Genomic DNA, 19,774 nt, shown 5'->3' with positions numbered 1-19,774 from the left:
GTTTTTCGGGGTCAAGCCGCATCAAAAACGCTTAAAAGAAGCATCCCATTCATTTTAATGTATTTTGGCCTTTTTGTGCCAATGGATGCTGTTTTTTGCCGCTAAGGAAACGCTTAGCGGTAAAAAACGCAGCTTGTTCATTAATTTCCGCTTAGGTCCGCGGTTTTGGCTATTTCCAATAGTCCAAAAGACGCGCGGAAAAAAACGCATCAAAAACGCGCGTTTTTTGCACAAAAATCACGGAAAAAAACGTGCATTTTCTGGGAAGGAGACCCGTTTCCTGAGCGTTCAAAAATGCTACTGTGGGCATATAGCCTAAATGTTGCTGTTTTCCTTTGTATTATGGTTTGCGAATATGCAAGAGTTAATGTTTATTGAAATGAAGGGGGTGTTGGGTAAAGAGTGCCTAGTTTCCGTTCCAGATTTCCCAGCAGAGCAGCTGGTCTCATGCTGAGCAGTCCAACTTGGAAGGCGGGTGATCTTACCATGGAGCATATTGGTCTGCTCGTTGTCATTGCCAAACTTCTCCTTGACTGTTTTATTCCCGTGCCAGCATGTACAGCTCTAGACAAAGCAACTGTTTCATGCAAAGTGTCATCTGTGCCGTGTAAGAGCTGGAGCACTCAGATCACGATAAACAGAACCAGCTTTGGGGTATGTTCATGGCAACGTTGGTCCTGATTCCTTCCAGATTTAGCTGGTTACTTTGGCTAAGGTTGAATGTATAAATGGCATATTATTCTTTAGGATTCTGCTTACTGATACGATGAGATGATGTGATAATTAGATTCTGGAACGGAAATGGTCTACAATTTGACATGTGTTTTTATTTGCCTAAGAAAAGCTGTAAAGATTCAACCGTGCTAATATTTTGTGTATAAAGTGCTCTCAGTGAGAGAAACAAAATAGGAATCTTGTGGGTATGATACCTTTTAATGGCTAACAAATAATAGTGAATGTTGTTACAAAGCAAGCTTTTGGGACTCCTTACATCCCTTCATCAGGCTGATATGATATCTGATCTGATTCATATGATATCCCTTCATCAGGCTGATATCAATTCATATATCATATGAATCAGATCAGATATCATATCAGCCTGATGAAGGGACGTAAGCAGTCCTGAAAGCTTGCTTTGTTTCTCTCACTGGCTAACATGGTGCCAAACCACTTTTTTAATATTTTGTGTGACATGTTACAGTGATTGTCAAAAAATAACGTTGCAGGGTTCGTCCAGGCATGTCGGCGGATGCAAAAAAACGGATCCAACGGATGGCCATCCGTCAAGATCCGCCGGTAATGCAACTCAATGGGGAAAAAGGCGGATCCGTTTTTTTCAAAAACCGGCGGATTTTGACTGATGGTCAAAAATGGAAGTGTGAAACAGGCTGGTCACAATGTGTTTGTGTTTATTTAACTCTTTACTTACTGACACCTTTTCATTACTAAGCCTAGGACTTGGTGTCAATGACAGCTGTTAATCCATTTACCCTGATGCTACTGCATCAGAATGAAAAAGGTGTTGAACCAAGAAATTACATCACAAAACATTTTTTTAAATATCTTTATTTAGCTCATAAAAACATTCATTGCTGTACAAAAACGCATGCATAAACGCAGCAAAAATGCGGCAAAAAGCACGTCAAAATGCATGTTTTTTTTCACAGTATTTTTGCTGCCAAGAGATCCACAAACCGTGCAGAAATTTCTGCAAGCAAATACTCAAAATTCGCATATACGCTTACACTAATAACATAACAAAAAATAATATAATTATACTAGCTGAAGAGCCCGGCGCTGCCCGGGCATAGTAACTAACTGTGGTTAGTTATAGCAAATTATAATTATCCTCCATCCCATAGTCCCGTGCCCATATACCCATCATACATATCCATGATCCCATAGGCCCATGCCCATATACCCATCATACATATCCTCCATCCCATAGTCCCATGCCCATATACCCATCATACATATTCTCCATCCCATAATCCCATGCCCATATACCCATCATACATATTCGCCATCCCATAGTCGAGTGCCCATATACCCATCACACATCCTTCATCTCATAGTCCCATGCCCATATACCCATCATACATATCCTCCATCCCATAGTCCTGTGCCCATATACCCATCATACATATCCGCCATCCCATAGTCCCGTGCCCATATACCCATCATACATATCCGCCATCCCATAGTCCCGTGCCCATATACCCGTCATACATATCCTCCATCCCATAGTCCAGTGCCCACATACCCATCACACATCCTCCATCCCATAGTCCCGTGCCCATATACCCATCACACATCCTCCATCCCATAGGCCCGTGCCCATATACCCATCATACATATCCTCCATCCCATAGTCCCATGCTCATATACCCATCATACATATCCTCCATCCATTAGTCCCGTGCCCATATGCCCATCATACATATCCGCAATCCCATAATCGAGTGCCCATATACCCATCACACGTCCTTCATCTCATAGTCCCATGCCCATATACCCATCATACATATCCTCCATCCCATAGTCCCGTACCCATATACCCATCATACATATCCGCCATCCCATAGTCCCGTGCCCATATACCCATCATACATATCCTCCATCCCATAGTCCCGTGCCCATATACATATCCGCCATCCCATAGTCCCGTGCCCATATACCCATCACACATCCTCCATCCCATAGTCCCATGCCCATATACCCATCATACATATCCTCCATCCCATAGCCCATGTCCATATACCCATCATACATATTCGCCATCCCATAGTCGAGTGCCCATATACCCATCACACATCCTTCATCTCATAGTCCCATGCCCATATACCCATCATACATATCCTCCATCCCATAGTCCCGTGCCCATATACCCATCATACATATCCTCCATCCCATAGTCCCATGCCCATATACCCATCATACATATCCGCCATCCCATAGTCCCATGCCCATATACCCATCACACATCCTTCATCCCATAGTCCCGTGCCCATATACCCATCATACATATCCGCCATCCCATAGTCCCGTGCCCATATACCCATCACACATCCTCCATCCCATAGTCAACCATTATGACATCATAATGAGCGGCGGGGCTTGCAATATATGATATCAGTGTCTCCATGGCAACCATTATGACATAATGAGGGGCGGGGCTTGATATGCACACACTGTTTCCCCATTATGCAAATAGGGGCATTATGACATCATAATTAGGGGCGGGGCTTGACACACACACATTTTTCCCCAGTATGTAGATAGGGGCAAAATTGTTTGGTAAATTGGAACGCGCGGGGTTAAAATTTCGCCTCACAACATAGCTTAGGACTCTCTCGGGGTCCAGACGTGTGACTGTGCCAAATTTTGTGGCTGTAGCTGTGACGGTGCGGATGCCTATCCCGGACATACACACATACACACACGCACATACATACATACATGCATGCATGCATACATACATACACACTTTGAGCTTTATATATTAGATATAAAGTTATTTTCAGTACATTTTTCTAAGCATATGCACATCTACTATCAACTACAAAGAAACATAAAGCTAACTAAAAAAAAAAAAGGGAAGAGGAGAGGAAAGACATGTTATGGGAGTGTTTAAAACCAGTAGCCCAGCATTGTAGTTTAATAATTATATACGCAAAAGAAATGCTTAATACTCAATCTGTATAACTAATAGATAGATTGCTTAAGGCTATGTGCACACGTTGCGGATTTTGTTGCGGATCTGCAGCGTTTTTGACACGCGGATTTGCACCAAATTCGCAATGTAGTGCCCAGCCAATGTTAAGCAACAGGAATCCACAATTGTTGTGCGCAATTCTTTGAGTATCTGCAGTGTTTCTGCACCCATTGACTTACATAGAGTCAGTCAAATCCGCAGCTAAACTGCAGGTGTAAAAAGGTCTGCGGATTAGCTGCGGATTTGCGTGCCAAAAACACTGCAGAAAGGGAGGCGCAAGAGTGTGTGGGCGGAGGCTATGTGTGATCGGAGAATATACGCGTGACCGTGTCTGTATGCGGGTGGGTGTGTCTGTCTGCTGGTGTGTTTGTCTGTGGATGTGTGTGTAGCCAGGCATCGTCTGAAGGGACTATACTCCCATCCGGCTATGTCTGGTGTCACATATATCAGTGACATCATCCGGTGACTGTGTTCAAGTGTAAAAAAAACAAACAATAAAAGACCTCATACTCACCAAACACCTAATTCCCCAACGCCCTCGTTCTCCTGTAATAAAAATAAAATAATAAACCACCATAAATACTCCCTGGTCCGCGGAGTCCTAAATAACAAGTGTCCCACGACGATCTCATCTGTAGAACTGTCACTTCGGGAGATGTGTCCGCTCTACATCGCTTCGGTGATACAGTGACAGGAGGTATCCTCTTACACTGTATCACTACGCTGCTGTCAGCGGTTACTGCATACATGCTGTCACTTGCGGCACTGCTGCGTAAGAAAATTCTCACACAGCAGTGGTGCCGTAAAGTGACAGCACAAGCTCCGATGACCTCTCAGTGTATCACCGGAGCCGTGTAGAGCAGTCACATCTCCCGATGTGACTGTTCTACACACGAGATTGTCGTGGGACTCTCGTTATTTAGGACTAGGTCGGACCAGGGAGTATTTGTGTTGGTTTATTGTTTTGTTTTTGTTGCAGGAGACGAGGGATTCGGGTATTAGGCGTTCAGTAAGTATGGTTAATTAAGATTAATAAAGGAATCTGTGTGATTATTTCAAATAAAGGACTGTATTCTGGGTGTCTGTCTCTATTTACCATTTTACTATAGGATTGGTAATGGATCTTATAGATGCCTGTGCACTACTAAGCCATGGACTTGATGTCAATAAAGGTGACACCAACCCCACAAATATTACCTCACTTGCCACCGCTACAGGGCAAGTGGGAAGAGCAAAGGCTAAGTGCCAGAATTTGCGCATCTATAAGATGCGCCATTTCTGAGGCGGCTGAGAGCTGATGGTTTTTAACCTTGGGGGGGGGGCAATATCCATGGCACCTTCTCAGGCTATTAACATCAGCCGTCAGCCGTCAGCTTTCCCTCTGCTGGTTCTGAAAACTACGCGGGAGCCCACACATTTTTTTTTTTAAATTTGTTGTAAAATAAACTGATACTGCCTTTGACACAGATTTTGTGTGTGTCCTTTATTTAACTCTTTATGTGCCATTTTAGTAATGAGGTTATCTGGCTGACACATACACATATGTGTGTGTATGTATATATATATATATATATATATATATATATATATATATATATATATATATATATATATATTTATATATTACATATAGCTCTGGCAAAAATTTAGAGACCACAGCAAAATTTTCAGTTTGTCTGATTTTTCTATTTATAGGTTTTATAGGTATATTTTTGAGTAGAATGTAAGTTGCTCTTTTATTTTAACTACTGACAACATGGCTTCGAATTTACAAATACTAAATTTTGCATTTATTTTCAGAAAATGAGAAATGGTCAAAATAACAAAAAAAATGCAGTGCTTGCAGACCTCAAATAATGCAAAGAAAACAAGTTTATAATCATTTAGAAACAACAATACTAATGTATTAATTCAGGAAGAGTTCAGAAATCAATATTTTGTGGAATAACCATGATTTTTAATAACAGCTTTCATGCGTCTTGGCATGCTTTCCACCAGTCTTTCACAATGCTTTTGGGTGACCTTATGCCACTCCTGGTACAAAAATTTAAGCAGTTCTTTGTTTGATGGCTTGTGACTATCCATCTTCCTCTTGATTACATTCCAGAGGCCTAGCTGTGTGGCATGGCGCATTGTCCTGCTGGAAAAAAAACAGTCCTCAGAGTTGGGAACATTGCCTAAGCAGAAGGAATCAACTGTATTTCCAGGATAACCTTGTATGCAGCTTGATTCATACATCCTTTGCAAAGATTAACCTGCACAATTCCAGCCTTGCTGAAGCATCCCCAGATTATCACCAATCCTCCACCAAATTTCACAGTGGGTGCAAGACACTGTGGCTTGTACGCCTCTCCAGGTCTCCGTCTAACCAATAAACGACCAGGTGTTGGGCAAAGCTGAAAATTATACTCATCAGAGAAGGTTATTGTCATGCCTGCCATGTCCGTTATGCCTCATGACTCCTGGAGCAGTGTGCATGCGCACCGAACTATCATGCCCGCCATGTCTGGTATGCCGCATGACTCCTGGAGCAGTGTGCACGTGCACTGAACTATCATGCCCGTTATGTCTTATGCTCCAAGATCCCTGGAAGCAGTGTGCACACGCACCTCGTGACTGTTGTCCTGCAAGATGCCTGGAGCAGTGTGCACGCGCGCCTCATCTCATGGCTGCCTGCCTTTGCCAGTGTGCATGTGCGTTTTTACCTCATGGCTACACGCCATTGCTGTGTGACCAGCCGTCTCTGCTCTGCCTGCAGCAATCCTCTCTGTTCCTGGAGACCCTGATCATGTGACCTTTCCTTTGTTCCAGCACAGTCTGATCCAGCTATCCTCTCTGTGATCCTGGAGACCCTGACCATGTGACCTTTCCTGTGGTCCTCTCTATGGTCTTGGAGGACTCGACCATGTTATCCTCTCTATGATCCTGGAGGATCTGAACCGGAAGTCCTCCCTTGGTCCTGACCCAGAAGTTCAAGTGCTAATGCCCTATGTCAGACCGCCCCTTCCTATGGTCGGGGCCTGAGTATCGTGTTGCTTCCCAGCATGGCTGCTTGGTCTGCTCGGTCGCTCCCTGTAGTCTGTGCCCCTGCACGTTGCCCTGTAGTACTTCTCTGCACACGCTCTGTGCTTGTATTCTGCCTTTTGTCCCGTGCCATGTCTTGTGTTGTCTCTCGATACGTGTTTGTCCTTGTTATTCTTCCTCTGTTCTCTGCCTTAGCCTGTTTTGCTATGTCTCGCCTTAGCTATTCTTGGACTTGTAGTACTTCCTCTGTTCTCTGCCTTAGCTTGTTTCGCTTTGTCTCGCCTAAGCTCTTCTTTGACTTGTTGTTCGTCCTATGTTTCGTGTGTAGTCTCAAAGCTCCGCCTTGACCCGGCTCTGGGCTTCGGCCTACGCTCTGCTGCTAGCTCTCTGTCTCTACCCGGCTCTGGGCTCTAGCATACGCTCCGCTTCTCTTCTCTTGTACCCGGCTCTGTGCTACTGCCTACGTTCCGCTCCTTGCTCTGTACCTTGCCTAGCCTTGTCTTGCCTTGTTTCTTGCCTTGCCTTGTTTCTTCGTGTGCCCTTTGCATGCGCCTGGCCTTCCCTAGCCTCCTGTCTGTGCCTCAGCCGTGCCCGCCCTAGCCGTGCCCTCCTGCTTGTGCCTCAGCCGCGCTCGTCGGCCAGTGACAGCTGTGTCGCCTGTTATGCCTCATCCGGGTTCGCCTCAGTCTTGCCCGTCTGTCTGTGCCTCAGCTAACCAGTGCCCCAGCCGTGCTCTCTGTGCTTCCTTGCACCCACGCTGCCCCGCATTGTGCATTGCGTGCTTCTCTAATAGCACACGCAGGCCCTAGCCTGCCCATTGGCATAACTCCACGTGCTTCTCTAAAGCACGCGCAGGTCTTGCCATGTACCCTGTCGTGCCCTCTTGCACGCACAGGCTCTTGCCTGAATCCTGGCGTGTTTCCTAGCACGCGCAGGCCCTTGCCCTAGCCTGAACCCTGGCGTGCGCCTCTAGCACGCGCAGGACCTTAGCCTGAACCCTGGCGTGTCTCCTAGCACACACAGGCCCTTGCCTTAGCCTGAACCCTGGCGTGCCTCCTAGCACGCGCAGGCCCTTGCCTTAGCCTGAACCCTGGCGTGCCACTCTGCACGTGCAGGACCTTAGCCTGAACCCTGGCGGCTCCTCTAGCGCGCCCAGGACCTTGGACCTTGAACCCTGGCGTGTCTCTACACACGCACCATGTCTTGTACTTTGAACTCTGGCGTGTCCCTACACACGCACCATGTCTTGTACTTTGAACCCTGGCGTGTCCCCTACACACGCACCGTGTTTTGTACTTTAAACTTTGAACCTGGCGTGTCCCCTACACACGCACCTTGCCTTGCACCTTACCCTTGACCCTGGTGTGCCCCTAGCACGCACCCTGCCTGGAACCTTGCCTTGGACCTTGGCGTGTTCCCTAACGCGCACCATGTCTGGAGATCTGTCGTGCTTCCTTGCCTGAACCTTGCTTTGCCTGCCGGATGCCCGGAACCTGCTGATCGCTGCCAGAGATCGTAAACCTGACGACTGCGGCCTGATGTCCGGAGCTGATGTCCGCAGCCTGATGCCCTGATCCTGTCGATCGTTGCCAGCTGTACAGAGTCCGATGCCATTGAGCCTTGCTTGTACCTAGGCGTGCCATCTAGCACGTACCATGCCATGGACCTTGGCGTGCCACGCACACACCTTGCTGTGTCTTCCTGTTATCATGTTTTGCACCTGTTGTTACCCTGAGTTCGCATTAATGAAGATACCTTGAACCCACGCCTTGTCTTGTCCTGTTTCCTGCACATCCCTTGTCGTCAGACACTCGTGTCTTCCTTGAGCCGACCGTCTGGTTCCAGCAGTCATGGTGGCTCACCCCCTTGGTCTTGCCCCTGACACTCCCTGTATAGGGGGTGGTTCCTCACAAGGTCAGCTCACCCTCGGTGGGTGGGTGCCACGACCCAGAGGGTCCACTCTAGAAAATGACTCAGCGATAGCTGACTCCGTCAGTTATCTTACTCCACTTCTCTATGGTCCAATTCTTCTGGTCTTTGGCAAACTTCAGCCTGGCTCTCCTTTGCTTCTCATTGATGAAAGGCCTTTTTTCTAGCTTTACATGACTTGAGCCCTGCCTCTAGGAGCCTGTTACAAACTGTTCTTGCCGTGCACTTCACCCCAGCTGCCATTTGCCATTCCTTTTGTAGGTCACTTGATGTCATCCTGCGGTTGCTGAGTGAAATTTGAATAAGATGACGGTCATCCTGGTCAGTGGAGAGTCATTTTCGCCCTCTGTTGGTCTGTAGCTTTGTTGTCCCCAATGTCTTCTGCTTGACCGTGTTGTAATGGACTGCTGTCTTAGAAATTTTAAGGATGGAGGCAACATGACGCTCACTGTATCCCTCTGCTAGGAAAGCCAGAATTAAGCCCTTCTTTTCCTCAGTCAAGAAATTTTTACTTCAACTCCTTTGCCATGGTTAAAAATTATTTTTTTTAATTCCAATTGCTTTTGGGATATTACTAGCACTTGTTTTGCCATCCAGCTTGTCCTATTGCAAGAGGATTGTGAATACCACGGCAGGATTTTTTATACTTTCCTTCGTTAAATAAGATTTGGTTCAGGTGATCACCTAATCAGAAGCACATTAAGTAGAATGAGGTGGACTCTGGTTGGAATTCAACGGACACTGGAATGGCTGTCAGACATGTAAAGCAGCTGATTTTTATAAAATGTTGCAGTGGTCTCTTAATTTTTGCCAGAGCTGTTATATATATATATATATATATATATATATATATATATATATATATATATATATATGAATAAGGGGAAAAAGCAGCACAAAAAACAGGTGCAAGACTTCCAGGCATATACAAAACCTCTATTATAAGGAAACATTGGTCTACATTGGGTAAATGTCATCCAGAAGAAAGAGAGTTTGGGTCTCCACCGCTAATTTCTTATAAACGGGCCAGAAATATAAAGGATATAGTAGTACATTCAGATACTGGTTCAAAAAAGAAAGATTTCCTGACCACATTGACTGGTAGGGCTAGGGTTGATTCATTCCCTTGTCTTAGGCTAGTTTCACATTGGCGCTTTTTTGCGCAGCGCATCGTGCGCAAGAAAAACGCATGAAAAACGCATGAAAAACGCAAGCAACGCTGCGTTTTTTTTTACGGCAAGCGAACGCTGATGCGTTAAAAAACCGCAGCGTTGCTTGCGTTTTTCATGCGTTTTTGGCTTGCGCATGCGTTTTTCACGCGCATGCGTTTTTAGGTGTGATATTTCAAAAACTGTTCTTAACAAACAAGAGAGAGTTCACCAATGGGACAAATGGGACAACAGTGGGAGTGTCTTTATATAGACCTTGTACAGCAGAATTCCTCACATTTTGCTGCTTTGCCAGTGGATATGATGGATATGCGTATGGATAATTTCCGTTTCAAGCTTGATCTTGACATCGCGATGTCTCAGGCGTATGCCTTTGCTTGCCAGCGGGAGAGGGAGAGACACCAGAGACGGCAGCGGCGTCGCTTTTGGAGGCATCCGATAATAGAAGTCCGGGAAAGCCGTGGAGCGTATCACACGCTGTACACCGAGCTCCAGGTCAACCCGCAGAAATTTGGAGACTATATCCGGATGTCCCAGGAGAGCTTCATGGACTTGCTGGGTATGGTCGAAGGTATCATCCGGAGACGGGGGACACAGCTTCGGCGTGCCATTCCTCCGGAAGAAAGGCTCCTGGTCACCTTACGGTATGTAATTTTTTGCCTAAATTTATTTATTTATTTATTTTTTTAAATTTTTGGTGTTTTTTTTTTTTTTTTTTTTTTATAAAAAATTTTTTTTGGGTAATATTTTTTTGCATCATTTTTAGAGAAACTGTTCGTCACCTTATGGTATGTAATGTTGTGCCTAAATTGTTTGGGTTTTTAAAAAATGTTTTGTTTTTTTTGGGGTAATATTTTGTTGCTTCATTTTTAGTGAACCTTTTTTTTCCCTAATTTTTTTTTCTCATTGGATTTTCTCATTTACTAATCAAAATTCTTTGCTAAATGTTTTTCTGCTATATTTTATTTAAAAATCATGCAAAACAGATATGCCATGTACTTTTGATTTCCAGGGTTTTTATTTATACCCTAGACAGAAATATAATTTTTTTTTTTTTTTATTTTATTGACAGGTTCCTGGCAACTGGAGAGAGTCTGTCATCCCTGCATTTCCAGTACCGGCTGGGAATCTCCACTTTATCCGGGATAGTTGCCGACACCTGCAGGGCTCTGTGTGAAGTTCTCTGTCCGGAGTATCTGCCCTTACCCACCACCGAAAAGTGGCTTCAAATAGCTGAAAAATTTTGGGAACTCTGCAATTTTCCAAACTGCCTAGGAGCCGTGGATGGGAAGCACATCCGAATCACGAAACCAGCAAGAAGTGGCTCCGAGTTCTTCAATTATAAGAAGTACTTTTCCACAGTCCTTATGGCGATAGCGGATGCTGACTGCCGGTTTGTGGCGGTGGACATTGGGGCTTTCGGAAGGAGCAACGACTCGCACACTTTCAAGAACTCCTATATGGGCCGGAGGTTGTACAGCAACCATTTTAATTTTCCACAGGCACAGCCTCTTCCCCAAACTGATGCTCCACTACTGCCATTTGTTTTAGTTGGGGATGAGGCATTTCAGATGTGCCAGAACCTGCTAAAGCCGTACTCCAGCCGTGCCTTGGACCACACCAAGAAAATTTTCAATTACAGGCTGACAAGGGCACGCCGGACTGTAGAGTGCGCCTTTGGCATTTTAGTGGGCAGATGGAGAATTCTTAGCACCGCCATCAACCTGAAAATGGAAACTGTGGACGAGGTTGTGAAGGCATGCGTGGTTCTGCACAACTTTGTAATGGCAAAGGAGCCACTGAACTTTGATATGGACGAACCTGCTGCCAACCCTTTGCCTGATTATAATCAGCACCCTCTTCGGTCTTCAGTGGACCAATGAGGGACAAATTTGCGGATTTCTTCGTAACCGATGTGGGTCGTGTAGCATGGCAGGACCAAATGGTATAAATATGTTTGTTAATAAATGTTAGCATCCTTCACTCTGGTTGATAACTGACCATGTCATGTTAAATATTTTGGTTGTACTATCTCCACTCTTGCATGCAGACTGGAGAGATGAGAAAGGTTTACAACTTCTACCATTCCCTGGCCTGGTGTCATGAAGTGATGATGCCCCAAAAAAAAAAAACATCCTGACTTCATAAATAAAATAATAAAATACCATCCTCAAATCAGTCTTTATGATAACTGCAAGTTGAGAATATATATGCCTTGTACCCTCCACCATCATTCTGACCAATACCAACAGACAGAAGAGACTGGTGGATGAAAATACAAGTCATATATTTGTGTTTGTCACATCACATAGCTCCAAGAATGACACAAGAAACGTGTCAGTACTGGAGCTATGTGGTGTCACAAACACAAAGTGTAAGGCGCAGTGTGTGCAGGTGATGAAACACAAAATAACCAAACATTTTTATGAAAAAAAATTAACAAATTTTTTTATTTAGGATGGTGGAAATTGGGGGGTGTGGAGGGATGAGGAATGGCTGGTGGAGGTTGTGGTTAGAGGGGAGGGAGGAATTAAAGAAGTGGGAGAAGGGAGGCGAGGTAAGGAAATTTGGGAAGTGGGAGGTGAGGGAGGAGGGAGGGTGAGAGACCTCCTGCTGTTTTCCCTCCGATTTCGGCGGCTGCCTTCCCGTCTTGTGCCGGAGGACATACTGGACCCCCGTGACCTGTGTGACCGCCTGGAGCTGGGGGACCGCATGGTGGTTGGGGACCGCCTGCCAGGATCGTGCTGCATGCTGGTGGTGGTGGAGGTTATGGTCGGTGCCGCAAATATCGAGTGCGGGTCCCCCGTCTGCTGATGCTCCGTGGTGGTGGCAGTCCAGGCAGGGGTGGTCCTCGTGCTGGTGGCGCTGAAGACAGGGGTGGTGACGGGCCATCCTGTGGTGGTGGCGGCAGCAGTGGTGGGCCAGGCAGGAGCAGCGCTTGGCATGGAGATGGCGGGTGACAGTCCAGCTGCACTCGGACTTGGGGTGGTATGCAGTGGTCTGGCGAAGCTTGGAACAGTGGTGGCCGTGCAGTGATATGCAGCAGATGTCGGTATTGCAGTATAACGAGTCAACGGTGGCACTGGTGGAAATGCCACCGCTGACTGCTGCATATACCGAGTCTGCTGCATAGCCTGCATATAAGCATTGTTGCAGGCCTGCATGACAGTTAACTGGAGTTCAGGGGTAAGGTGTTCCGCCGAGTCCCGAGCTATCTGTGTGTAAAAATGCTGGGCTGGTCTGGCGAGGTCGGCTTCCAGGCGCTCAAGGCGACCCTCGATAGACTTGAAGCGTTGGTCCAAAAGGAGGAACCCGCTATCAAGTCTATCAGAGAGTGCCTTGAGGCTACTCTGAAAGACCGAGCTCAACTGAACGAACTCTGGCATGGCAGGCCTGTCCGAGGCCCTCTGTCGCTGCTGGCGGGAAGTGCCCGCAAAACCAGTGGCAGAGACCTGTGACAGGGGAACACCTGAGCGACCAGCTTCCTGGTCTCCAGATGACTGTGGTCCAGACCTGCAAGGTGCTTCGTCGCTGATGGATGGCTGGGAGGGGTCCGTGGCAGCTGGATGAAGGACCGCTTCGGAGCCAGGTTGCAGGGTGCTGCTCCAGGTGCTGTGAAAATATAAGAAAGAAATTAGTACCATAGCATAAAAATCGCCAAGTCCTGTGGAATTGAAAAGCACAGAATAAAACACAATACAACTAGAATATACTTACGTTCGGGAGGCAAGGACCGGTCTTAAAAAGGCCATGGCACGATGATACCGGTATTTCGTGCCGGTCCTTGACGCAGCACCACTGCGAACCTCTCTCTCCTGGCGGATATCCCTGTTGAAGCGGTCCTTCATCGAGCGCCAACGGGTTCTGACTTTGTTCACTGTAGGGAAACAATAAAACACAAAAAAAAAAAAAAATTAAAGACAATGCGCTGGAGGCTGTGATCACCTAACTGTGTGTGATGCTAGAAACTCCATGGGGTTAATAGCATCACACCAAGTTGTGTGATCACGGCCAAGATCACTGCTGCATCACACTGCAGTGAAATACTTACGAAACTCCTTGCGGACCCTGGCAGTCGCGTTGTCCCAGCCATCCATCAGCGATTCGGCCACCTGGTTCCAGAGCCGCCGGATCACCACGCTGTCCGAGTGCAGCTGGTGACGGGTGTCCCACAACGGAACTCGCTCCTGGACTAGACGAATGAGCTCGTCATTGTCCAGGACGAGCTCCTCCTCCCGCAGTGGAGCCTAGAAAATAAAGAAAAAAAATTTTGATACATTGAAATATAAAAATAAATGCATGAATGAAAATAAAATACAAATAAATTACATATACCCAAAAAATCCAGCATAGTACGTTGCAGAAAATATAAAAAAAACAAAACAAGCCATGCTATTAAAAAAAACACACCAAAAAAACCCCCACACAAAATACATTAAAATAACCGAAAAAACATTTTCAATGTTTTTTTTGGTGTGTTTTTTTTAATAGCATGGCTTGTTGTTTTTTTTTTTTTTTTTTTTTTTTTTTTTTAATATTTTCTGCAATGTGTACTTTGCTGGATTTTTTTTTTTTGCTTTTTGAAAGGCATTGAAAATGTTTTTTTCGGTTATTTTAATGCCTTTCAAATACCAAAAAAAAAAAAACCAGCAAAGTACACATTGCAGAAAATATTAAAAAAAAAAATACCAAGCCATGCTATTTAAAAAAAAAACCCACCAAAAAACACATAAAATACATTAAAAAAACCGAAAAAACATTTTCAATCCCTTTTCAAAAACCAAAAAAAAAAAAAAAAAAAAAAGTTGCTGTAAGTATAATAAAAAAACCACACTAAAACCACAAGCATAACAAAAACCCAAAAATACTCATAAAAATGAAAAAAAACCTTTCAATAATAAAAAAAATATAAAAAAAAAACAATACGGTTTCCCAAAAAAAATTGCATATAGAAATTAAGCTATCCCAAAAATTTAAACATTCTGTACTTACATCCCGTCTTCCCGCCCGCACTTGGCCTTGCTGCTGCTCCTGCCGTTCCTCCTGGCGTGGTGGCGTGGTGGAGGATGAGCTCTGAAAAATAATAAAAAAAATTAGCCACATGTGTACATTTTTTTTTAACTATCCATAGGGAAGCATGGTACTCGATTCTTCGGCCTCGTGCCCAGTCTCGGGTACGAACTCTTCAGATGAAGAAGACATGCTGGAAAAAATAAAGAGAAATTAGTACATAGAAAAGTTTTGAACTTTTTTAATTCAACATTCAGGCACACATATAGGTATTTAGGCCTGTTTCACACTTCCGTTTTTTTGGATGGTCCGCTAAAAAAATGGATCCGCCGTTTTCCCCGCAAACGGATCCATTTTTTTGACGGATCCGCGGTAGCCGCAAATGTAAGTCTATGGGAAAAAAAAAAAACGGATCCGCGAAAAAATCGCGGATCCGTTTTTTTAGCGGCGGATCCGTTTTTTAGCGGACCAAAAAAACGGAAGTGTGAAACAGGCCTTATACTTACATTATCAGCAGGTTCTTGTGGAGAAAATTTGATTGTGTCTGGCTCGCTCTCTACTCTCCAGAGTACTGGTGAATTCCACCGCCCACTCAAACTTTTTATCACCTGCTTAATTAGCGTCTAGACAACTTTCCAGACGTGTTGACCTTAAAAACGCATGCGCAAAAAAACGCAAGTGTGCGCAAACACATGCGCACGCATGCGCTCTCATAGGCGCCAATGGGGGTTTTTTGCGCATTCCGTGCGCAAGCGTGCGCATGCGTTTTTTTGCCGAGACAGGGCGGACCAAAAAATGCAACATGTTGCGTCTGGCGCGCCTGGCGCAACAGACAAAAAAAACGCATGCGCACGAAAACGCTAACATGCGCAAAACACTGCGCACGCCATGCTAAACATAGGGGCGCAGTGCACATGCGCACGGTGCGCTGCGCGCAAAAACGCCAATGTGAAACCAGCCTTAATTGTATGTATTGCACATATATGGAAAAAGGCAGTTCCTTCCAACATCCGCATATTAATAAGGAAATTAAAATAAATCATTTTTTTGTGTTCTTCGGAATTTGTCATTTACCTTTTAAAATGTCCATGTAATTTGTACTATGTGGGTGAAACCACTTGCGAATTGAAAGTGAGATTAAATCAACATAGACAGACACAGCATTAGATAAAAGAGACAAGATCTACCGGTATCGAAGCATTTTTCAGATTTTAAACATGTGGAAAAGGATCTGACGTTTAGAGTGATAGACTATATTCCACCTTTGAGAAGAGGAGGAAATAGAATTAAATTATTGAAGATTAGGGAGCTACAATGGATTAAAAAATTAAACACACTAAAACCTTTTGGTTTAAATGTTGATTACAAGCTACAGATTACTCTATAAGCCAATTGTAATAGATTCCTCTATGAGCTACTGTTTCTCTTTATGATTCTGGGTTGTATTTTTAAGGTATTTTATTTGTATTTTTGTTTTTTTCAGATCATGCGGCAGCAGACTGATATTGGAATGCATGACTCCCCTTTTGAATGAAAACAAAATTTATGTATTTTTCAATAAAAACATGTTATATGCGCAAAATCTGGTTTAAAATTTTCTTTTGTTATTTCTATGATATTTTTTCTTTTGTGGTTAATGTGCCTATATTGGGATTTGAACTAACTTTTTTTTGGAACAAAATATCCATTTTTTTTGGGAGAGGTGGAGTGTGGGGCCTTTAGTGAGGTTCACCACTTCTCTTCCCCAATTTAGGTGTAGGTTACCTATCCCAGCTAATGGGAGGTGTCCCTATTACCTACATGGATGAATCCACTTACCGTGAGTCCCTTTTGCTATAGGCTACAAAAATGGCATTGCATTCATCTTTTTATTATTTTTTTTATTTATTATTTTCTTTATTGAATTTATTTTGATTTGTTGCGCTATTATTGGTGCGCCTATATATCTGAATTTTGTCAGATGATGTTATTTTTTATCAAACAAAAGATGCACACAGACTTGTGCTGTATTTCTTTCCCCCATTAAAGATGGCGCCGACACTGATAGTGTGCCAGTGCGCATGAGTGGGATTAATGTGATGTTTACAAGCTGGACTTCCGGTCCTGCGCATTGTGCAGTGTGAGACGCCGATACATGGCTCGATTACAATGGTTACTATGGGGTGAGTCATGCTCATTTGTATGCTAATACAGCTGCCGCTGATTTGAAATTATAGGACATTACTAGATATTAATGGTTTTTAAGCGGAGATTAATATCTTTTCATCAATTGAGGCACTTTTGCACTTTGCACCATAAATGCACTTTTTGATTGTTATTCATGTTTTGTAAAACTATGTATTGCACAATGTATATTATCTAATTGTTTGTAAATACCTGTATGATTGATGATCTTTAAATAGCACTCACTTTGCATTGTTAGGGTACCGTCACATTTAGCGATGCACCAGCGATCCCGACAACGATACGACCCGGTCAGGATCGCTGGTTCATCGCTAAATGGTCGCTAGTGAGCTGCCAGCAGCGACGTATCAGCGGTCGTTACTTTACTGTCAAATGCGGAGATGAAGACGTCCTCCCGCCCGCGTCCACACCTCGCTCGTCGGCGCCAGCAGGAAGCGGCTGACGAGAAACGGCCCAGGACGTTCTCGCGTGATTAGCGATAGCAGGGGAGCCAGTCGGAGGTAAGTATCACACATAGCGAGATCCCTAGCAATATCACTGCTGCGTCACAAAATCGGTGACGTTACAGTGATATCGTGAGCGATCTCGCTTAGTGTGACAGGGCCTTGAGATGGAGACTGATGTGTGTATTGATCAGCAGTGATATTGCTGAGGTGTTGTTTCAGTGTGTCAGGGAGAAGTCTCCAGGTAACTAGGGAGACGGGCAGACCTAGTTAACTACAAACCCACCCAGGGGGTGTGTTTAGTACACTATAGTAAAAGACTGAGAGTGGGTCAAGGACCTGTGATGAGGTCATAGTCATGTGACCCGGTGGGTGTGGCTACAGACCATATATGGTGGCCAGGGTAGGTCACAGGTGGTGAATACAGGGACCTGGTTGGTCCAGAGCGGAAGGTCCCGCTAGGAGAGGTGTCTCCTGGCTCACAGCATGTGAGGTGGCTGTGAGCAATGGCGATGTGTGCCTGAGAGTTTCCTGGAGGGAACGAACGTGTGCGGGATGGTGAAGCCGCATGAGGAACACTGACGGGTGAGATAACACTGGGGCTGAAGAGCCTGCGCAATGGACATTTGCATAACCTGTGTGAGTACAGGATAACCAGAGTGAAGCTCTGTAATGGACGCTAAGCTGTTGTATATTGCTGCTGTGGGTTTATGATGGAGGAATAAACCGCATGGACTGTGTTATGGTTTATGAAAACCCGGTGCCGGAGGTTTTATTCGCTGCCAAGCGAGTGATTCCCTAACTGAATGACAGTGCTACCTCACAAAATATATATATATATGTGTGTGTGTGTGTGTGTGTGTGTGTATATATATATATATGTATATATATATATATATATATATATATATATATATATATATATATATATATATATATATATATATATAAATATATACAGTATATATGTGTATATATAATTATATTCAGTTATATTTGTTTTGTATGTGTAAGCATTATATTTGGTATGTAATGATATTATGGTTATTAAATGGAGTAGGTAAAAGAGGAGTTTGGACAAAGAAATGAGATCACAATTTTTTTGTTGTTAAATAATATATCTTTATTTAGCTTGCAAATCTGCATCAAAAGCGCATCATAAACGCGTGTATTTTCAACAGCGTTTTCTGCCAAGAGCGGAAGAATCCGCGTGGAAAATTCCACAGGCAAATCCACAACGTGTGCACATACCCTAAATAGTCAGTAAAAAATTGGTGTGGTCTGAATTTTATGGCTATATACAGTGGGGCAAAAAAGTATTTAGTCAGTCAGCAATAGTGCAAGTTCCACCACTTAAAAAGATGAGAGGCGTCTGTAATTTACATCATAGGTAGACCTCAACTATGGGAGACAAACTGAGAAAAAAAAATCCAGAAAATCACATTGTCTGGTTTTTTTTTCATTTTATTTGCATATTATGGTGGAAAATAAGTATTTGGTCAGAAACAAGCAATCAAGATTTCTGGCTCTCACAGACCTGTAACTTCTTCTTTAAGAGTCTCCTCTTTCCTCCACTCATTACCTGTAGTAATGGCACCTGTTTAAACTTGTTATCAGTATAAAAAGACACCTGTGCACACCCTCAAACAGTCTGACTCCAAACTCCACTATGGTGAAGACCAAAGAGCTGTCAAAGGACACCAGAAACAAAATTGTAGCCCTGCACCAGGCTGGGAAGACTGAATCTGCAATAGCCAACCAGCTTGGAGTGAAGAAATCAACTGTGGGAGCAATAATTAGAAAATGGAAGACATACAAGACCACTGATAATCTCCCTCGATCTGGTGCTCCACGCAAAATCCCACCCCGTGGGGTCAGAATGATCACAAGAACGGTGAGCAAAAATCCCAGAACCACGCGGGAGGACCTAGTGAATGAACTGCAGAGAGCTGGGACCAATGTAACAAGGCCTACCATAAGTAACACACTACGCCACCATGGACTCAGATCCTGCAGTGCCAGACGTGTCCCACTGCTTAAGCCTGTACATGTCCGGGCCCGTCTGAAGTTTGCTAGAGAGCATTTGGATGATCCAGAGGAGTTTTGGGAGAATGTCCTATGGTCTGATGAAACCAAACTGGAACTGTTTGGTAGAAACACAACTTGTCGTGTTTGGAGGAAAAAGAATACTGAGTTGCATCCATCAAACACCATACCTACTGTAAAGCATGGTGGTGGAAACATCATGCTTTGGGGCTGTTTCTCTGCAAAGGGGCCAGGACGACTGATCCGGGTACATG

The 19,774-nt window shown here is 44.3% G+C and overlaps 1 protein-coding gene across 3 annotated transcripts in view; it reads left to right on the top strand.

The window, feature by feature from the left end:
- The window catches only part of FOCAD (focadhesin), a 364,090-nt gene that overhangs the window by 76,178 nt on the left and 268,138 nt on the right, over positions 1–19,774 (top strand). Inside the window, exon 1 of one of the 3 annotated variants that reach the window (XM_073542694.1) lies at positions 17,932–18,059. The exons of the other annotated variants lie outside the window; for them this stretch is intronic. The gene's annotated coding sequence lies outside the window, so the exon portion shown is untranslated. Of the gene's footprint in view, positions 1–17,931; positions 18,060–19,774 lie in introns of those variants that run through there. 3 annotated transcript variants of the gene reach the window in all.

This window comes from Dendrobates tinctorius, unplaced genomic scaffold (genome assembly GCF_039654945.1).
Source record: "Dendrobates tinctorius isolate UK_male_01 unplaced genomic scaffold, ASM3965494v1 ptg000128l, whole genome shotgun sequence".
Classification (NCBI taxonomy): Eukaryota; Metazoa; Chordata; class Amphibia; order Anura; family Dendrobatidae; genus Dendrobates; species Dendrobates tinctorius.
The sequence above is the reverse complement of the archived record's forward strand: the minus strand, read 5'-3'. Positions and strand labels throughout refer to the sequence as shown.